The sequence below is a fragment of the Emys orbicularis genome, chromosome 2, assembly GCF_028017835.1.
Source record: "Emys orbicularis isolate rEmyOrb1 chromosome 2, rEmyOrb1.hap1, whole genome shotgun sequence".
Classification (NCBI taxonomy): domain Eukaryota; kingdom Metazoa; phylum Chordata; order Testudines; family Emydidae; genus Emys; species Emys orbicularis.
The window spans coordinates 59,344,252-59,366,272 of record NC_088684.1 but is presented as its reverse complement, the minus strand read 5'-3'; positions in this window follow the sequence as shown (position 1 = coordinate 59,366,272).

The window sequence follows — 22,021 nt, the reverse complement described above, 5'->3', positions numbered from 1 at the left end:
AATGTATCTTTTAAAAAAATTCTCTCCTTTTTTTCCCCTCCCTCCAGCAGCTGCAAATTTTTCAAGCCTCCCTCCTCCGTCCCGAAGACTATCTCAGATAAGGCGTAGGAAAAAGAGGATGCGAGATGAGATGTTCGCGGAAATCATGGAATCCACCCGCAATGAAAGAGCTCATCTGAATGAGTGGAAGGACACGGTTTCAAAGTATAGGAAAGATGCCAGTGAACGTGAGGACAGGAGGGACCAACGTGAGGACATGAGGAACCAACGTGAGGACAGAAGGGACCAACATGAGGAGAGGAAAGATGCTCGAGATGACAGGTGGCAGCAGGAAGATCAGAGGAGGCAGGATGCAACGCTGGGGCTGCTGTGTGAGCAAACAGACATGCTCCGGCGTCTGGTGGAGCTTCAGGAATGGCAGCAGGATCACAGACTGGTGCTACAGCCCCTGTATAACCCCCCTCCCCATGTTCCATAGCCTCCTCACCCAGACGTGTAAGAATGCGGGGGGGGGAGGGGGGCGAGGCTCTGTGCACCCTCCCATTCCACCCCAGTGGACAGCCCAAGCAAAAGGCTGTTATTATTTTAACCTTTTTTAGTGGCCTTTTCCTTCCCTCCGATCCTCCTCCCAAACCCCACCCAGGCTACCTTGTCAGTTCTCTCCCTCTTTTTATAATCAATTAATAAAGAATACATGATTTTTAAATGATAGTGACTTTATTCCTTTGAAAGCAAGCTGTGATCGAAGGGGGAGGGTGGGTTGCCTACAGAGAATGAGTCAATAAAGGAGGCGGGTTTTCATCAAGGAGAAACAAACAGAACTTTCACACGGTAGCCTGGCCAGTCATGAAACTGGTTTTCAAAGCTTCTCTGATGCACAGCACTTCCTGATGTGCTCTTCTAATTGCCCTGGTGTCTGGCTGCGCGTAATCAGCAGCCAGGCGATTTGCTTCAGCCTCCCACCCCGCCATAAAGGTACTCTCACAGAGATTGTGGAGCACACAGCAAGCAGCAATAACAATGGGGATATTGGTTTGGCTGAGGTCTGAACGAGTCAGTAACGATCGCCAGCGACCTTTTAAACGGCCAAATGCACATTCTACCACCATTCTGCACTTGCTCAGCCTGTAGTTGAACAGCTCCTGACTCCTGTCCAGGCTGCCTGTGTATGGCTTCATGAGCCATGGCATTAAGGGGTAGGCTGGGTCCCCAAGGATAACTATAGGCATTTCAACATCCCCAACGGTTATTTTCTGGTCCGGGAAGTAAGTCCCTTGCTGCAGCCGTTTAAACAGAATAGTGTTCCTGAAGACACGAGCGTCAGGAACCCTTCCTGGCCAGCCCACGTTGATGTTGGTGACACGTCCCCTGTGATCCACCAGTGCTTGCAGCACCATTGAAAAGTAACCCTTGCGGTTTATGTACTGGGTACCCTGGTGCTCCGGTGCCAAGATAGGGATATGGGTTCCATCTATCGCCCCACCACAGTTAGGGAATCCCATTGCAGCAAAGCCATCCACTATGACCTGCACATTTCCCAGAGTCACTACCTTTTGTAGCAGCAGCTCAATGATTGCTTTGGCTACTTGCATGACAGCAGCCCCCACAGTAGATTTGCCCACTCCAAATTGATTCCCGACTGACCGGTAGCTGTCTGGCGTTGCAAGCTTCCACAGGGCTATCGCCACTCGCTTCTCAACTGTGAGGGCTGCTCTCATCCTGGTATTCTGGCGCTTCAGGGCAGGGGAAAGCAAGTCACAAAGTTCCATGAAAGTGCCCTTACGCATGCGAAAGTTTCGCAGCCACTGGGAATCGTCCCACATCTGCAACACTATGCGATCCCACCAGTCTGTGCTTGTTTCCCGGGTCCAGGATCGGCGTTCCACGGATAGAACCTGCCCCATCAACAACATGATCTCCAAAACACCGGGACCCGCGGTTTGAGAGAATTCTGTGTCCATGTCCATGTCCTCATCACTCTCGTCGCTGCACTGCCGTTGCCGCCTCCTCCTTGCCTCGTTTTTCTGGTCCTGGTTCAGCATAAACTGCACGATGATGCGCGAGGTGTTTACAATGTTCATGACTGCTGTCTTGAGCTGAGCGGGCTCCATGCTTGCCATGGTATGGCGTCTGCTGTGTTCACCCAGGAAAAAAGGCGCGAAATGGTTGTCTGCCGTTGCTTTTATGGAGGGAGGGGTGAGGCTGTACCCAGAACCACCTGCGACAATGTTTTTTGCCCCATCAGGCACTGGGATCTCAACCCAGAATTCCAATGGGTGGGGGAGACTGCGGGAACTATGGGATAGCTATGGGATAACTACCCACAGTGCAATGCTCCGGAAATCGACGCTAGCCCCGGTACATGGACGCACACCGCCGAATTAATGTGCTTAGTGTGGCCGCATACATTCGACTTTATACAATCTGTTTCCAAAATTCGAATTCTGTAAATTTGGATTAATCCCGTAGTGTAGACATACCCTCTGCAAATTGGCTTCTACAGCTTAAAATCTCTGTGGGAATGCGCGCTCTGACAGAACATTGTGCCCTAACTGAAGGATTTGTTAGTTTGCTCAGGTGGAACTGGAAGGAACATCAAATGGCACTAAAAGGTTTTCAAAGAGCCACATCCTTAAGGGTGCGGTCACATAGCCTGCTGGCAACTTTGTGAGTAAACAGGCTGCTGCCCAACTGTTGAATGGTGGCTTGACAAGCAGCTCTGTCAGGCAAGTGATCAGTAACCCAACATGGACCTTTACCCAATAAAAAGATTACTGCTCAATAGCAGTGCATGTGGAACCTACTAATGAGAGGGCCAATGTCAGCAGCAACTCTGAAACAACCCTAAGATGCCTTAATACAATCAACCAGGAAATTCTAGGGTAAAAACACGTACTAAGCGTGCACTTGTGAGCCAGAATGGAGCAGCAAAGAAAAGCAGGGCCTTTCTTTAGATTTGCACTCCCATGGTGCTGCATAAGTGATTAAAACCCAACATTCCTGTTTTATATTCACATCCAAAAGGGAGGTATGGTCTTATGGCTAAAGCATAGCACTTAGGATTCAGGAGATTTCAGTTCCATTTTCAGCTGTGCTGCAAACATTCTCCAACACAGGACAAGAGGCAACCTGTTTCAGACACGGGAATGTGTACCACACACGTGCTTTGTGGATTAATTTATTAACGTTATAAACCCACTCAGATAGCTAATGGACAGTTGCTATATACCGGTAATTAGCCAAGGTTATTGCAGTGGCTTATTACAATAGATTGACTCCTGATCAATTGTGTTAACATGTTTTGTGCTTTTACTGAGTCTTTTTCCTATTAGTAGCTATGAGCAGAAGGTAAAGGAAGACAAAGTGGTGAGAAGAACTTCTGATCTTGGAAATAAAAATCTTACAAACTTTTAGTCAAACAGTTCCACTCTCACTGAAGATAAACTTTTAACTCCCTCTTGTGGTTAAAAATATAACTCCATTGCCAAAAAGCGCTATTTCAAATATTTTGCTATAAAGCCTTTAAAAAAAAAAAAAATTCCTCACCTAAAGTTGCATCTGAATGTGTCAAAGTATTTTAATTTTCAGAGGCATAGACATGCTTGTTATATAGGCATAAAGAAACCCCTCCTTTCTTCTGCTCATACAAGGCTATGTCAAGTGTTTGCAGCCTTTGGCTCTTGAGCCGTACATGCGTCTTTGTTTCTTCCCAGTAAACTGTAAAACAGAAAATTTGTTACATCTGTTATCGCTACAGCATCAGATCAGCTGCTTAACTAATCTTAAACAGTTCAGTTTCTGCACATTTATACAGCAAGCGAATATAAGGGTAATTATAATGGTGAGTATAATAATGTATTAAATATGATGTCCATATTGGATACGACCAGTTGCCTTTCACGCACAGATACAACAGAAGGTCACAAAAGTATGTCTCAATCTAAAAAGTTTGCTAGATTCCTTCGCTGGACCAGCTACAGAAGCTGCTAAGACAATATATAAGGTAAGCACAGATTAAGTCTACCAAAGACTATATACAAGCAATCCTAGAAGAAAATTTATGGGAATTTTTCCTATACAAAAACTGGTTGAATACTGTTGTGTTAACTTCCTGACAGTGCTGAATTAACGTAGATTCAGTACTAAAATCAAAATCAAAATTCAGTGTTATTGAATGCTTCCAGACTGTTGGACCTCTCCATAAAACTCATTAAACACCCCTAAATATCCTTTTTCAGGATGCACAGAGTCTTATGCCAAGCTTTCAGTGGCCCCTTCAGGATCTGCCTACTTCATTTGTCCCAAGGTCTTGGGACAAAAAAGAAGACAACTTGCTTGAACGACCTTTACAAATATAACATGATTGCAATTTATGTAGCACCTTATTATGCCTAGGCATATTACAGATGCATTATTAATGTTATTCAGTCCTTTAATACAGCCTGCAAGCCCATGCTAATAGCTTGAAAGCAAAAGAACAAGTCTTCCACTTAATTTGAATGGCAAATGAGTGGCAACCTCTCACTGTATGCAATTAAAGTGGTGGACCACCTGTGATAACAAAAGAAGATTTATGTTAATAATCCTTCATACGCTATTCTAAAGGAAGAGGCAAACCAGGAATAAGAGAAAGCAATACCATTTTTAAGGCAGATTGCAATTTAATCACCATCGGCAATGTACAATACATTTCCATCATGCAGCAAACATGGCAGGGTATGAAAAAGCTAACTCTTATGTTCTTATTGTAAATTGATGGTACATTATTTGAATGAGAGCATTATTTAGGATCTGATTCTATCACTGTTACTCACACAGAGTAATATCTTACTCCACAGATATTACTACCGACTTCAGGAATTCAGATTTATCAAAGGCACATAGCTACTGTTATCTGCTGCAATGAATTCTTAAGGGCCCAAGGATTAAAGTAACTTACACACTGGGAGGCAGGATGGCAAAGGATCATACTAACACACACACACACACAAAACCAAAGTAGATTTAAGATGACCGTACCTTACCTAAACTTCTATCAATGTCCTTTCTCTACAAGATATAAAATATACACAGAGTAGAAAACTGATACGAGCAGCGTTGATATTGATTGGGTAACTGTCCATTTCTATATTTTCCAAAGGTCCCCACCTACCTCTCCTCACATGCAACCTTAGCTCTGATTTTTTTTCAGGGCAATAGGATTTTCTTAAGAAAACTACAGTATTTACTTGGGGGATTTCACTCATGATTTATTGATAAACATAACTCATGCTTAAAGATTTTTGCATAAGAATTTGTTTGAATATGCATCAGTTTTCTTGTGATACACACCAGAGCAATCTAATTTTAGATCAGTCAGACAATATGCAGGATCCCGTCATGTGTTTATAGAATCTATTTACCATACTCCAGACACAGTTGGAACTATAGGTCCATCTACTATCGAATGGCCCAATTGCACTTTCCTTTTGGGTGAAAGTAATCAAAAGTCTGTTCTGGGAAAGAGATGTTCAGGTGTTAGCTAAAATTTTTATTTCTAGGCACCACCTCTGGTGGTCTAAACCAAGATCAAAAGATCCAGCTCTTTAGTGACTCGCTACCAAAAACCCTATAGTTACTGAGACCTTGGAAATCTCAAGCCACACCAAATTATAGACTGGGATACAAATACTGCTAGAAACTGCCAACATGGAAAAGCAATCCTGTGTCAGAGTGGGAAAAACTGAAAAGTTTTTATTCCTCTGGGAACCCTGTCTGGACCATATAAATGAATAGACTGTATCTCACAGTCTAAATTTAAATTCAGCAGCTCCTTCCTGGACATATTACTTTCTAAATTAAGTATATTTTTTGTAACCACCTGCAAACTCATCTGAAACTCAACATTCCGATCCCAAGACTCAATTACCTGAAGAAATCTTGTGATTTCAGAGGGCCTTCGTGTTCATCCTTTTTAGAACATATTTGTTAATAATTTGGAATCAATATTGCCTCTTTTGACTCCATATGCAATTTACAATGCAGATATAGAAATGCTTCCTATTTACATATGCAGGGATTAGAGAATTGTCTTGTTGTTAGGACACTGGACTGGGACTCAGGAGAGCTGGGTTCAGTTCCTGGTATGGCCGCATATTTTCTCTGTGATCTTGGATAAGTAATTTAATTTCTCTGTGTGTCAGTTCTCCATCTGTAAAATGGAGATAACTGTACTTCGCTTCCCTTTGTCTGTCTTGTCTTGGGGACAGAAATTGTCTCTTACTGTTTTTGTATAGCACCCATCAAAGGGGTCCTGATATTGGCTGGAGTCTCTTATAAAATAATAAATATAATCCTGATTGGCATCTGGATCATCAATTTTGAGTGACACTTTGATATAACAAAGGATATAATGAGTTAGGGGTATGAAAACCCCCAAGTCCTACAGCACTTAGACCAGGGTTGGCAACCTTCGGCACGCGGCCCATCAGGGTAATCCGCTGGCAGGCCGCGAGACATTTTGTTTACATTGACCGCCCATAGGCATGGTCCCCCGCAGCTCCCGATGGCCGCAGTTCGCCATTCTTGGCCAATGGGAGCTGCGGGAAGTGGCGGCCAGCACATCCCTGCGGCCCATGGCTTCCCACAGCTCCCACTGGCCAGGAACAGTGAACCGTGACCACTAGGAGCTGCGGGGGGCTGTGCCTGCGGACGGTCAATGTCAGCAAAATGTCTCGCAGCCCGCCAGCGGATTACCCTCATGGGCTGCGTGCTGAAGGTTGGCAACCCCTGACTTAGACAAACAATCTGGTCAAAAAATGATACTGGCTGCAAAATGATACAAAGTTGCTTTCCGGAATTCTGGGATGGAGAAAAGAAGAGGAAAGGAGAATGGGGGTGAGGGAGTGGGAGCGGGCATGTGGTGTCCCCTTGGCAGTGGCTTGCCTCCTTAATTTTATAGGAAGCAGTGATTTGGGCTTTTAGTTTACAGGTCATGTATCTGCAATGCCTTTGTATATTATAGGATGAAATTCAATAAGGACAAATGCAAAGTACTCCACTCAGGACGGAGCAATCAGTTGCACACCTACAAAATGGGAAATGACTGCCTAGGAAGGAGTACTGTGGAAAGGGATCTGGGGGTCATAGTGGATCACAAGCTAAATATGAATCAATAGTATAGCACTGTTTCAAAAAAAGCAAACATCATCCTGGGATGTATTAACAGGAGTGAGAAGTAATTCTTCTGCTCTACTCTGTCCTCATATTCCACAAAGGAAGGTCTGTTACATATTCATGGCTCTGGAGATAAAACTCGCTGGCACGTCAGTGAGAGGAGCATCCAGATTTAACAAGTTTTTCTCCACCTCCAAAACAGCACGGGCAATTGAAGCTTGCTGGTAGACTTTGCAGAGCTCCCAGAGAAAGAGGGAAAGCAGGTTCATCACATGCCCAATTATGGAGAGGGTTTGAGGGACCTATAGCCCCATCTATTCTGAGTCTGGAAATCATATTTGTACTTTCTCTTTTTAAAAAAACAACACACAGTTCTCTAGAAAGGTGCTAACAGTTTTCTCAAAATGTGTACACAGGGCTTAACTCTGCTATAAAACTGTTTTATAAATCATAGTATAGATATGTGCCAATATTTTCTAACAGGGGCACCAATATTTAGGGACCTACTCAATATTTAGGAAAACCAGTTACTTCTCCTGCCTCATGTTGTTGGGTGATGATATAAAGGACGGAGCCGCCTCCAGCTCCCCTCAGTTCTTTCATACTGGCCAGACTCTGATAGAGAAGGGAAGTAGGGTGGGTTGTGGAATGGCCCCGTGCAACACATCTTGAAGAACAGTTACAGAACAGGTTAGTAACCGTTTTCTCTTCTTCAAGTGATTGCTCGTCCATTCCACTTCCAGTGACTCGTAAGCAGTTCGATCTGGAGGTGGGGTCAGAGTCTACCTGAATGATTGAAGGACTACCCCACACTGAAATCTAAAATCCTCTCTAGCCTATTGAGAGATGGCATAATGAGAAACAAAAGTATGTACTAAAGACCAAAGTTGCAGCTCTACAAATGTCCCGAACAGGCATGTGAGCTAGAAAGGCTGCAGAGGCCGTGTGAGACCTCCTTGAATGTGCCAGCACCCTGTCTGGCAGAGTTACTGTGACAGTTCACTCCATATTCTTTATGAAAATATGCTTATGATATCAATATGACATAACTGAGATGTACTTTATGCAAGATGGGGTTTGTAAGATATCATTGGAAATGTTATAATTTGCTGAATGTGATTATCCAATTTGTGTGCCTGTATCATTGCTGTATCTGAAGTTAGGAATATTGACTATGTATCTGTATTTCAGCTATGCTACTTTGGGTGACGCTCACTGCTAACACTTCAGGTACAACAATGGAAAAGCCAGACAGGGCTGATGGCCCATCAGCAAGGACAATGGACTGTGTAAAGGCTTAGCCTTCCTGTGGACTCTCCATACTGCCACTGACTCATGGACGCTGTGATACTACAGAGTCAGGTGGTCTTGTCACCTGATACTAAACATTACCTGGGACTTCTTGTAACTTTCCAGTGGAAGGGGAGGGGGGTCAAGTTTGGGAAACAAAGGATTCCTGCCTTATGTAAATTCCATTTAAGGGTGGGGAGGAAGGCAAATGGGACTCCTCTCCATGGCTTGTCTGCCCAAGAAGAAAAAGACTGCTAAAGCCACCTGAAGGGAAGGCAAGGGGGGAGTCCAGACTGAGACAGGGGTCCAGTCTGAAAAGGAATATAACTGGAACTCTGAACCACAGAAACTTTGCAACCTGCCTAAAATAACATTTAGGGTGAGAATTTACATTTTGTAACCTGTTTCTTAAGTATATTGAGCTTAGCTTGTGTATTTTGTTTTATTTGGTCAGTAATCTGCTTTGTTCTGTCTGTTATCTCTTATATTCACTTAAAATTCACCTTTTGTAATTAATAAACTTATTTCTTCTTTATAATATAACCCAGTTTATGTAATTTCCAACTACGGGCAAGAAGTTGTGCATATCTCCCTCCACATTGAGGGAGGGGCAAATTTCATAAAACCTTTGGGTTTGCACCCTTAAAAGGAATAGGCACCAGAGTGTTGGAGCAAGCCCCTAAGGCTGAATCTTTCCAGAGCAGATCTCTGTCTCTCTGTGCAGCTGGGTGTGGCCCTGCCTGTGTGTTTGGCTAGAAGAGAGGTGTGAGCCTAACCCAGCAAGGCCAGGTAAAGGGGACCCAGGCTGGCAGAACAGGCTGACTCAGTGGCATCCCAGCATAGCAGGTGACACCCCAAGGGGCCCAAATCTGTCACAATTACATTGGCCATGTCATAGCACAAATGTATACAGGAGGAAATCCATGGTGAGCTTCTTTGAGATGAAACTGCAAGGCCCTTCATCTGTCCACCACTGACATAAACAGTTGCAAAGATTACCTACACGGTTTAGTCCTACCCAAATAAAATGCTAAGGCTCCTCTAACATTCAATGTGTGAGAGTCTCTCCTTATCTTTATGAGCATGAGGGTTAGGGAATAAAGTTGGTGAATCTAGTGCCAGATTGATGTGGAACTGAGAAACTACTTTGGTGAGAAATTTTGGATGAGGGCATAAGTATACCTTCTCCTTGTAAAAGACAGTTGTATGCGATGGGTTAGATACCAGAGCTCTCAATTCTCCCACTCTTCTTGCAGAACTAATTGTTACCAAAAAGGCTACCTTCATTGAAAGATGAAGCAATGAACAGGTAGCCAGAGGTTCAAAGGGCAGGCCCATTAACTTTGCTAACACCAGGTTTAAGTCCCAAGGAGGAATAGGATCCCCTACTTGGGGATATACCCAGTTCAGATCCTTCAAAAATCTTAGCATGAAGGGGCATACAAATATTTAGCATATCTGGCAATTAAATGCCTTGCACTTTCAGGTGACATTGTAAATAAGAAGTGGTCAGCATTATCTCCTGTAAATGTAAACAAACTTATTTGTCTTAGTGATTGACTGAACAACTGGATTTATAGGTGTGATGTTGCACCCCATAATGCTTTATAGAAATATGCTTATAAGTGTAAATATGACATAACTAGGATATGATTTGTGCTAGATATGCCATGTAACATATCTTTGCAAAGGTTATGATCTACTGAATAGATTCATCCTATTTGTATGCATGTATCATTTTTATATCTGAAATTATGAGCATTGGCTCTATGCTTGTATTTAAAGTGTTTGCTGCAGGAAGCACATAAGACAGATTTGGTCAACATAGTGTGAAGGGGTTATTTAAGTAATTGGGAGTACTTAACTAACAGTGGACTTTGGAAGATGCCAATCCATATCTGAGCTTTCCTGGGAATGTTCACACTAACATGTAAACAGTGGCCTGCAAAAAGCTGAATCATTCATAGACTTGTGACTTGCCCAGGTGGCTAGAGACCCCATCTTGTGACTGTGATGTGGCACAAGAGAGAATATAAGAGGCCTTGGCAACCCCTCCATTTTGTCTTCAGCTGGTTCAAGAGATAGCCTCTCCACCCCAAAGAGATGCCTGAAAGAAACTGGAGCAAAGAACATTAACTACGGGGGTGTGAGTGATTGCTGGACCCAGACTAGGAAGGAGTCTAGTCTGTCAAAGAAGCTTATTGGAACATCTCTGAGGGTGAGATATACCTGCATTTAGTTTCCTACTGTATTAGGCTTAGACTTGCATGTTTTTGTTTTATTTTGCTTGGCTTAGAGGTAGTCTCAGCACATCAGGTGGCAGTTCCCAAGGGGGTTTCTGTGACCCAATCCGTCACAACAGGCCCTCAAGTTTTACCTTGTTTTGTTTTTGAGTGCAGTTATGTAACAAATGAACAAAATCTACATTTGTAAGTTGCTTTACATTTGTAAAATCTACATTTGTAAGTGTACTTTCACTGTAAAGAGATCGCACTATAGTATTTGTATGAGGTGAATTGAAAAATACTATTTTTGTTAATCTTTTTACAGTGCAAATTTTAAAATAATCCAATAATAATAATATAAAATGAGCACTGTACACTTTGTATTGTGTTGTAACTGAAATCAATATATTTGAAAAAGTAGAAAAACATCCAAAATATTTATAATAAATTTAAAATGGTATTCTATTAACATTATGATTAAAACTGCAATTAATCATGATTTTTTTTAATCGAGTTAAGCAATTAACTCAAATCAATTTGAGTTAACTGTGATTGACAGCCCTACTAAAGGCTTTGACACTGGTTCCATAATCTAAGGTTTTGCAGTCTGAGATTTTCATTAAAATGAGTCTAACAACTGAGACTCCAAATTCCATCATTTAAAATACAAAAGATTCATAATTTGTTACCAAATAGTGCTAGCCTTGCATATTTTAACATGTTCTTCAGTTTCTGGCACTGTATGTGTGTATAGGTACCATAATGAGATGCTAATTGTGGTTATTTTTATGGTTAATAAAAGGCATAAAAATAAAAAATAAGGCTAGACAAAAGGGGAAGAAACGAATGCACAGGCTTTTTGCCACTGGACATCAGAGTTTAAACAACATACAGAAAATGACTGTGGTTTCCCCTACCCGATGTTTTTCCAATGTCATAAAATCACCACATGATTTTGGACTTTGGGGAGTCAATCTCTGCTCCAGCCACACACAGGACAGCAATGTATATTTGGACCTGGCAGCAGGGTGAGATGAGACACAGTGAAAGGACTAGGGGAAAGTGATCAATAACTAGCAAGGGAGAAATAGAGTAGGATTCACTACAGGCTGGCAGGAGTTTAGACCCTGCCTCTTCGCAGGCATCCAAACCCTGACCCCTTACAGTGCCTGCCTGTGTAGAAATCTCACCAATTATGGAAAATGTAAGTCAGCTCCTGGTGACAGCCACATAGCAAGTGACTAGTTTTCTAACACTATACAATTATTTTTTCATTAAATTTTATGTGCAATTTCTTTTTAAGCTACAACTGTGTACTACGTGGAAGAGTAAGTTACATCTAGTTACTGAATTCATCAGGGAAAACAGACAATGCATACAATTAACATTTTATTTCAACATTTAATAGAGACAATCTATAAACAAGCTATGGAAGTCAGGGTTAGGACTGGGCAAATAGTAATACAAGTTTTCTAGAGGGAAGTTGTGATGCCCTCAAAGTGCACTAAACGAAAACATATTACTGAAGATTGCCAAGAATAGTATCCATTGTAGATAAACACTGTTGGCCTTTTGGTCCATGCACACAGTTGTCAATTAGTCACCTTAGAAGGTAACATTCAGGGCCCAGATTTTCAAGAGTTCAATGCTCTACAAAAAGAACAGGAGTACTTGTGGCACCTTAGAGACTAACCAATTTATTTCAGCATAAGCTTTCGTGGGCTACAGCTCACTTCTTCAGATGCAATGCTCTACAGTTCCCATTGAGAACAAGCCATTGAACTGCCACCCAATGCCTAAAACTATCCTGAAATACCAAAACGGCCTATGGGATGGAACATATTTCATACATTAAAGTAGTTCTTTGGACCCAAACAGAGTTTTACTCCATCTGCATCAATGAAACTGGAGGTGAGTCTATACAGTCTTCAAAATTTCACTCACCTGAGAAGATGAGGCACTTGGATTTGACCCGCTTGGACCCCAAGCTAATCTGAGACAACCTCTGACAATACTTGTAATCATACATATATCCTTGACGCAGTTGATGTTCCTGCTGACATCCTGGCACAAACCCTTTGGTTCTGAAGCCAGGGATCCAGGCAAGATACTTCAAAGATGTGAAGAGCTGCATGAGGGTTTACAGTGATCAAGTCCAAGCTACACCAAAGTTGAAGCTTTAATGTAGTCTTCCAAATCTCAAAGTATGAGAACAAAACCCCGTAGTCTTGATGCCTCTGTGAGCCTCAGTCTGGGTTGATATATGCTTTAGATTGCTCAGGCTGAGCCTTTTCTTTAGCTCATTATGTATCCTTTACTATGCGATCCAGATGATTTACCTGTTTATTTTTGTATTACAATAGTGCCTATAGACTCCAAAATTAGGTATCATAGCCTTACTGTGCTAGGCACTGTACATACAATTAGTAAAACAGTTCCTGACTTGAAAGCCCTGCACAAGGAAAAATAAAAGTATTGTAAAACCAATTTGGAGGTTAAAACTCTCCATGTTGATGTTCCCTTCAAAAAACATCAGGGAACTGATTAAACCCTCCAAATTGATTTTGTAGGACCACTCTCTCTTACATGGCTCAAGACAGTATCTTCAAAATGGGTTGCCTGATGCTAAAACAAATCCAGGACTCACGATGGTGATGTAGACTTGATGCAACACAAAGATACTCCACTCCCTCCCCACATGTCAAAGATTGCTCAGGCTGAGCCTTTTCTTTAGCTCGTTATGTATCCTTTACTATGCGATCCAGATGATTTACCTGTTTATTTTTGTATTACAATAGTGCCTATAGACTCCAAAATTAGGTATCATAGCCTTACTGTGCTAGGCACTGTACATACAATTAGTAAACCAGTCCCAGCTCTAAAGAACTTACAGTCTAAATAGACAAGATAGATGAAGGGTAGAAATGGAGGCAGAAAGATGAAGCAACTTGCCTGAGGTCTCAGAGTAAGTCAGTACCTATTGAATCCCAGGGGTGGGCAAGCGCAAGCCTGCTCACATCTGAAGGCCCTCCCCCAGCCTAAGGGGAGGAGCTACTGGGCTCAGGGTTCAAATGAGAATGGCGGCCACAAATGATAAAATGGGAATGGGCATGAGGGCCATAGGTTCAAAATCAGGGATCCAGAAGAAGACACTCACCAGAAAACCTGGACAGCGCCCACTGCTTCTTGAAGGTATCTAGGGAGCCAGCAGACAGGGCCCAGAGGAACTCTGCCCAGATGCATGAACCAAGGGTCAGAGTAAGTCAGTAGCAGAGCCAGGAACAGAACCCAGGATTCTTGATTCCTAGTCCAGTGACGTATCCCCACCACACGCAAAGTTTACCAGCTATTACCACAATCCAGAAGGATTCATTCCTAAATACTTAAAAGGTTTTGTAATGAATATAATAATAGAAGTCTGCTAGGTGCTTTATAGGCAAGGACAAAGTCTTTGCCCAGACGTTACAATCTCTGCTTGTTAATACATTTAGAACATGAGTTCACAACTTAGGGGTTTCAGGGGGTCATGACCACCCTGTCCTTCCTCTTTTGCCAAATGACCATGTCAGGAGTAAGGCCCTTCAGCTGCACCAGCTCAGTCTCTTGCCAGCCTAACTAGTCAATTATAGGGTTGCCTGGCATCTGCGTTTCAATCAGAACGCCCGGTCAAAAAAGGACCCTGGCAGCTGCGGTCAGCACAGCTGATTGGGCTGCTAAAAGTCCGGTTGGCCGCAGCACCAGGCTCCGTACCCAGCTCCACAGGCAGGCAGGCTCCGTACCCAGCTCCGCAACTCTCATTGGCTGGGAACCACGGCCAAAGGGCAGTGGCAACACACTGTGCCCCCTGGCCACTCCTCCACCTAGGAGCCGGAAGGACATGCTGCCACTTCCCTGGAGCTGCATGGACTTCCTCCATCCCCAGGAAATGCCGGGCCTGCCTGAGGTCAGTGCCATCTGGAGCCTGCAGACTGAACCTCCTCCTGTGCCCCAATCTCCTGCCCCATCTTGGAACCTCCTCCTACACCCCAACCCCTCAGCCCCAGCCCGGAGCCACCTTCTGCACCCCAAACCCCTCATCCCCAGCTCCACCTCAGAGCCCGCACCCCCAGCTGGAGCCCTCACCCCTTCCAGCACCCCAACCACCTGCCCCAGCCTGGAGCCCCATCCCAGAGCCTGCACCCCCAGCCGGAGCACTCACCCCCCCCCCCATACATCCCAACCCCCTCACGGAGTCTCCAAGTAATCCAGTTCTGACCCTCAGCTCTGATTCCTGGGTCTGAACCTGTCTTGACTCTTGGTGCCGGCATTCAATCTCTGACTTTGGCTCCAACCACTGGGCCTGATCCTGGCTCCAAACCTCTGACAGAGTGGCAGGTGAGTGCCTCAGTATGGAGAAGATTGAGATGGACAAAACTGTCCATGAACATAGAGTGGTTGCTTACCAAGTAGCCGTCTCTTGCCAATGATTACTTCACTGTGATATTTAATACAGCACAGTAGTTGCCTATTCTTAGGGTAAAGAAATGACTACAATATTGCAGATGCAACTCTCTGGCAATCATTGATTTTTAATCGCAACCACCATTGTAAAAAGAAAAATAAATATTGTAAAGCTGGCAACTAATGTCTAAGACTGTGCCTCAGATGCTCTTGTTCTGTGAAAACACTCAAATGTATGCTAAGAAAAATGTCATTTTTGGCACCCAGACTTGAGCAGTTTTGCCATCACTGATCTGGATGCAATGAGAATATTTGCAGAAACCCACAACAAAAATTGATAGAGAGAACGCAGAGAAAGAGACACCAAGAGGAAACTTCTTCTCTGACTCAGAACCAGTATTGCTGTTTTCGAAGCCCGCAATTAGAGTTGGCTCTCTTTATATTGTTCTATGCAAAAAGAACTTCCCCCTAAGACAGCTGCAACCTGGAGCTCCTCACCCACCATTCCTAGTAAAAGAACTGACAGTTATGGATGTTAGTAGCACACAGGCTCTTGGCATCCGAACGTGAATTGTGTTAGAATGTTATACTTGGAAAATGACAATTGTATTATAACCACCTACTTACCGTTGGAGAAGTTTCACTTCCAGAAATGGGATGGGGGAAACCACATCCCCAAATAGCAACGATGATCATGTCCAAGGGCCTCAACAGTTAACAAAACAATATACGTGAGGTATTTATAGTCAGACATCGCTTATGTTTTGTTTTTTGGAGCATTCCAACTGCTGTAACATGCATGGGCATGCACACGCAGTAGACCCAAGATGTTGTACTCTCCTTTGAGGGAAATTTGGAGGATGACAGGGATAAACCTGAGCAGTGCTGCAGTCACCACCACCAAAACAGTCCATGATATGGAGCATGGAAAAGAACTTGGGTATGTTACAATAAAATGTATTATTTCAAACTTTAAGGATTATAGAAATGGTGAAAAATTCTTCAATATTAAAAAAAGAAAGCAAGGCAGACCAGTGGCAGAGGGACAATTCACTGCCAACATGGTGATCTGACTCAGTCTTGAGCTGGGCCCTGATTAGTCACAGGAGAGCTACATCCTGCCCTTTGCTAAGAGAATAACTCATGGGCCTTTGAGGAATCCCCAGAGGTGTTTTGTGTTTGTTTGAAGTGAGAGTCTCTCCAATTCCTCCTCTCAAAGCCTAGACTTTGTACAGGGAACAAAGCACAAGTGGCAGAACATAGGCTACCTGCACTGTCAGGTTGAGGCTGTTACTACAGCCCATGGGCAGTAGCAGTATTCACAATCCACTGCAACCACCTTACGCTGTGTAAGCCATGAGTGGGTCCGAGAGTATCACAAACCAGATGGCTGTCCCGTCACCTCAACAACAAACCCTCTTGGATGCTTACATTTTCAGTGCACAAGAGGTTGAAAAATGCTTCTACCAGGCCTGTTTGCAGTTAAGCCAGGCTTAGTTCTTGTTCGACGTGTGGCTTGGTCATTTCGAGCCCCTTCGCAGTCCCAGAAAGCCCAAAATGCAGCAGAAGCAACAGTTACACATTTCTAAGTGTTATTTCTTTAAAATAATGATCATAGGGTAAATTAGCTGAGTCCTCTCGATGGAAGTAGAGAACACTGCAGAAATCAGAGGTTCACATCAGAGAGGAAAGGTTATAGTTTCCTAGCCGTTGGTTAGATGAAAAGAGGAACCACTCCTTTTGACTTCCATCTTCGACTATGTGCAAAGTCAAAAACCATGACAGCTCAAGTATAACCCTCATAGAGAAGAACATATTGCCATTTTTCCAATTAGTTGATTTTAACCCATAAAAAGCTTTAGTTTGGGGTCATCACTTAGACATCAACTCCTCTCTCAGTTGAGATGTTAAATAGAACAGCCTTTCTAAATACATGTTAAAAACTGCCAACCTTGCACTAATGGCTCCGAACTCTAGGATTCATCCCCCTCCCCACTCCAACGGAGCTCAAGTCTGTGCACTTTCAGAGCTATTTACACAGGTATTTTCTGAGTGGAAGTGTCTTAATTTAGGCTTGTGGAAAGTCTAATTATTTGTGTTAATTGATCATGATGCGACTAGAGTTCTGGACAGTGCAGTTTTATAAGCTGAAATAAAAATTTCACATTAATAAGAGAATAACATTCCTTTGAAGTAATTAAGTTGCTTACTAGTAACTGCAATTCTCCAATTACTTTCCTCTGCTTCATTAATCTGGGACTGTTTGAAGAACATACGAAGTGAGAAGGGTTGATGTATACTACATTTGGTAATGGGATCCGAAAATAGGCTTAGTGATTTTAAAATGTTTGAGTCATGTACAGTTCAGATGGGACTAGTTACTCTTTGGGGCTAACAAACAGTAGGAAGTCTACAGGAAGAACCAAGTATTTTGAAAATTTAATAAAGCAGATCGTAGAGAATTCCACCTAGAGTTGCTTTTAAAATAGACAGACACAAATAAGCAAAGAAGGTGTTTAGGAAACTTGCGGAATGAGCCTTTAGCTCTTCTGGAGTGTGAAACATCTTTGTTACAAAACATTGCACCACACACTTGGTAAGGTTCGAGGCCTTTAACTGCAGCCAGATTAGGTGAGCAGCAGCCATGAGCCAAGAAGCAGAAAGTCACAGCCTCACATTCCATCTAAATTTAAACAAAACAACGAAATATCAGGCTGTTAAGAAGCCGATCCTGTACGAATAGTGCCCACCACCAGATAAAGAAACAGATCTTAAGATGTTTAAAGAAAACTTTGTTTGATAGCATTCTGTGGTTAACAGTTGTGGTTGTGAAATCTCTACTTCTTTATTGTTTTGCCTTTATGTCCCTGCTTCTCTATGGTTTATTTGTATGGTTTCTGTCTGGTTTTTTTATTTGTGTCTGTTGCATAACTAGTTTTGTAAGATTAAAATCAACTAAGGTGCTGGGGTATGTTTGGGTAAAGAATTATTTCACAATGTGTTACGACGGGTCAAAGAATTATTTTGTAATATTATAATAAAATGATTGGTTAAAGTATAGCTAAGCCGGACTCAAGTTTCACTATATAAACTGAGACCCAAGACCACCAGCTAGGAAGGAAAAGGAAAAGGTAAAGAATAAGAAGGAAAGACCTGGAAGAAAAACTACTATTCACCTGCAAGACAGCCTGAGAACAGAGCTGCTAGAATCCTACGCACGAACATGATGTGAAGCAACCAGAAACCAGGTGAGAATGACCTTGCCTGGCCAACAGGGAACGTAAGCCTGTGTGATCAGGATTGGTGAGCATAGCATTGCATGCTTACCATGTGTATTCTGCTTGGTGATTGTTAATAAGGATATTACTGTATAAGTCTCTTCCGCTGGTAAAAGGTCCTGCAAACCTGCGGACTGTTATGCCGTGAGCCCTCGGAAGGGTAAGGGTGCGTGCCCTGGAGTGTGGGATTATGCCTTGAGCCCTAGGAACAGGATAAAGGTAGGTGCCCCCTAGAGTGTGTGGGTAACAACCTGGATGGATTATTTGAAGATGAACTCCATTAGGACAATTACCCCATGGACTTTAAATGCCTAGGGCAGTTCATGACCGTTCAGCATTGGTCTTACATTCCTATTTTCTGTATAAAGAGAACATTTTAAGTCCAGCTACAGAGAAGAGCTGGTTTTCAGGCAGAACACTGACAAGGGAATAAAATTTGCAAGAATATATTTAAGAGGTATCCAAATCCATATTAGATAGAACAAGAATTTAGGCTGGAAATGGGTACAATTTTCTCTTTATGGGATATATGGGAACTTACAGTTAACACAAAGCGTAAAGGTCTCCTGCAGCCTAGGAACAAAGTTGTATTAGGGACAGGACCAGACTAGATGATCGCATAGGTCTTGCCCATCTCTAACATCTGTGATTCCATACCTATGAAAGAATAGACAAACATCCAGATCTTTCCCCACCCTAATTCTTCACAGACATACTCCATCCTGTTAGCCATTTGCTCAGACTCACAGATGTAGCCCAACCTCATAAATCACAGAGGACCTCACAGTTTTCTCTGCTCCAGGATCAGCAAATCTGGTCTTCCAGCTCAGAGCCGCAGAAACTAAAAAAAGTGGATAACTTCTTGCACCTGATTTAGGTTAGGACAGTGATTCCCAAACTTGTTCCGCTGCTTGTGCAGGGAAAGCCCCTGGCGGGCCGGGCCGGTTTGTTTACCTGCCACAGCCGCAGGTTCGGCCGATCGCAGCTCCCATTGGCCACAGTTCACTGCTCCAGGCCAATGGGAGCTGCTGGAAGCGGCGCGGGCCGAGGAACATACTGGCCACTGCTTCCAACAGCTCCCATTGGCCTGGAGCAGCGAACTGTGGCCACTGGGAGCCGCGATCGGCCAAACCCGCGGACGCGGCAGGTAAACGAACCGGCCTGGCCAGCCAGGGACTTTCCTTGCCCAAGCGGCGGAACAAGTTTGGGAACCACTGGGTTAGGAAATAGAGCAGAACAAGGGGAAAAAATTACAATTTCCAACCATATTTGTAAGACATGTTGCTAAATCTGCACTAACTTACTTTGCTCAGGTTTTGTAAATTACAGACTGCAACTGAAGAGACAAATACAGAGATCATGATTTGGAAGTCAGAAATTTAAGCAACCGAGAGTTCTCTGAGCAAAGCAAAAAGGATCTTAATACATGAATTAAGAATGGGTGGCAGCAGACTGGAAATAGAGACATCAGGATCATATCGTCTTGGCATCTTGATCAGAATACTTTTCAAAAGACAATGGAGAGAAAACAAAAGCAATTACTTCTATAGTAAATCAGAAATACATTCTTCAAGATACTACTTGGCCTTTCCTAGTTCAAGTCAGACAACTACTGCTAGCTTTCAGCACGATAAAAAAAAATATATGTAATAAAAAAAAAATTCCAAGGATACCTGGAACAATTGGGACTTCCCATTACCAGATAAGAAAATGACCACTCAGAGGAGTGAATTTGGAAATGCAGCCCTTCTGAAAATTAAAAGCTTTTCATGAACATCCATCAAGAGTGAACAATGTTAGTAACCTGTACTAACAGACAAAAGTACATAACTCTGCAGAGGATTTTGGAGGTGAAGCCAAAGTTTACACTTTAAGGTGTAAATCTCAATCATTCTGTAAGAGACTCCGAGTTCAATGAATAATTTCTCTGGAAACCAGTTGATATTATAAACCCCAGGCTCCAATAAATCACTTAAGGGAAAGCTCTAAATAATTATGTTCAGAATGGTAGCTAGTTAAATAAAAGGGATTCATGCATCAGTAATCAGAACCTATGTTTCACTTCTGCTGACAGAAGATTCCACTCCTCGAAATTCCTCTGGGTGAAATTCTATTGCCTGTGATATGCAGGTCATCACACTAGATGGTCATGATCATTCCTTCTCATCTCAAGATCTCTGGGGGGAAAAAGGTTACCAGGAGGTTGAGAGCTCTCTTTATGACTCCCCAGATAGTACCAACATGGCCAGAAGAGGGCAAACTCTCAGATGACAGTTTTGGAATCACACACATGATTAGTGCTTTTAAACATTCTTCCCCTCTCAAGTACAATCTTTGAACAAGGCACCACACTCAAAGAATGTCCTGGTGTTAAACATCAGACAAAGCACGCTGGTCCATGGAATGGAGATTTTACATGTATATTTATCACTTTTTGAACTCTGATCTTACAGTTTTATGATCAGATGTGATGGAATCTTTTTGCCCTAGACAGCTTTTTAACTTTTTATTTTTTAAAAACCAAAACATGACGTAGCTATTTCCATAACAATACAAATTTCAGGGTATACAACCCCATAACAGGGCTACTACTGTAACAAGGTCCATGCTTGCCTGCAATTCTAAGCAGGGGGGAGCTGTTGAAGCAACTGCATCAAGAATTAAGAGTCATGTTATACAAAATTTACAATAATTCATGTCAAAATAGCTATACATTATTTAAGAGTGGATAATTAAGTGCAGCCCAAATTTTGTATCAGTATACAAAACAAAAAAATTATAAGCAACTAAAGGGGAAAAGAAAGACAGTGAATGCAGTTTTTATTGTTATTTTGTTGGGCTCAGTTTAATATACTCAATTTATAATTGTAGGTATTTTGTTTCGCTGAGCTTAACAGATTTCTCATAAGGGCTCCTATTTATCAATAAGTGGTCTAACAAAAGCTATCTAACAAGCAATTTCATTTAAGGTAAACTATTAAGTAGGTTTTTCTGGAATGAAATGAGTCGGGCTTATATCTATTACAGACTACAAAGATACGAATGCAAATATTAATTGCAGATTCAACTGAAAATTTAATTATTTGGACAAACCTTTGCACTTAAAACTATGAAAAACAGGAAAAATGCAAATTAAGTTACAATGGTCCTAATGGGAGTAAAGATCACCAATAGTACAATTTTTAAAAACTTTGTAGCTTTTAAATATATTTTTTCATCAAAAAAAAAAAAAAAAAAAATATATATATATATATATATATATATATATATGCAATAATCTGGACTGTTTCCCAATAAGAGATGGAAACAAGAAAAAAAAAAAAAAAAAAAAAAGGAAAGTTTGCCAGAACTTGATTTGTCTAAATAAATCCCCTCCCCACAAAGCATTAAAATATATCCTAAATTAAAAATCTGACCCATTTAAAAAAAAAAGATGCAATCTAAAAATCAGAGACAAAATGAGTTTTCAAAGTAGGGCTATGTCACACTAGTACTCTGCGATATGCACATGTATAAGCACAGTTGTGAGTTATTTTATTAACTTAAAGTAGCGCTATGCAAATCACTCTTCTCTGTACAACACATTCTCTGTTTTCCACTTTTCAAGAGCTAAAGCTACATCAGAAAGATTTT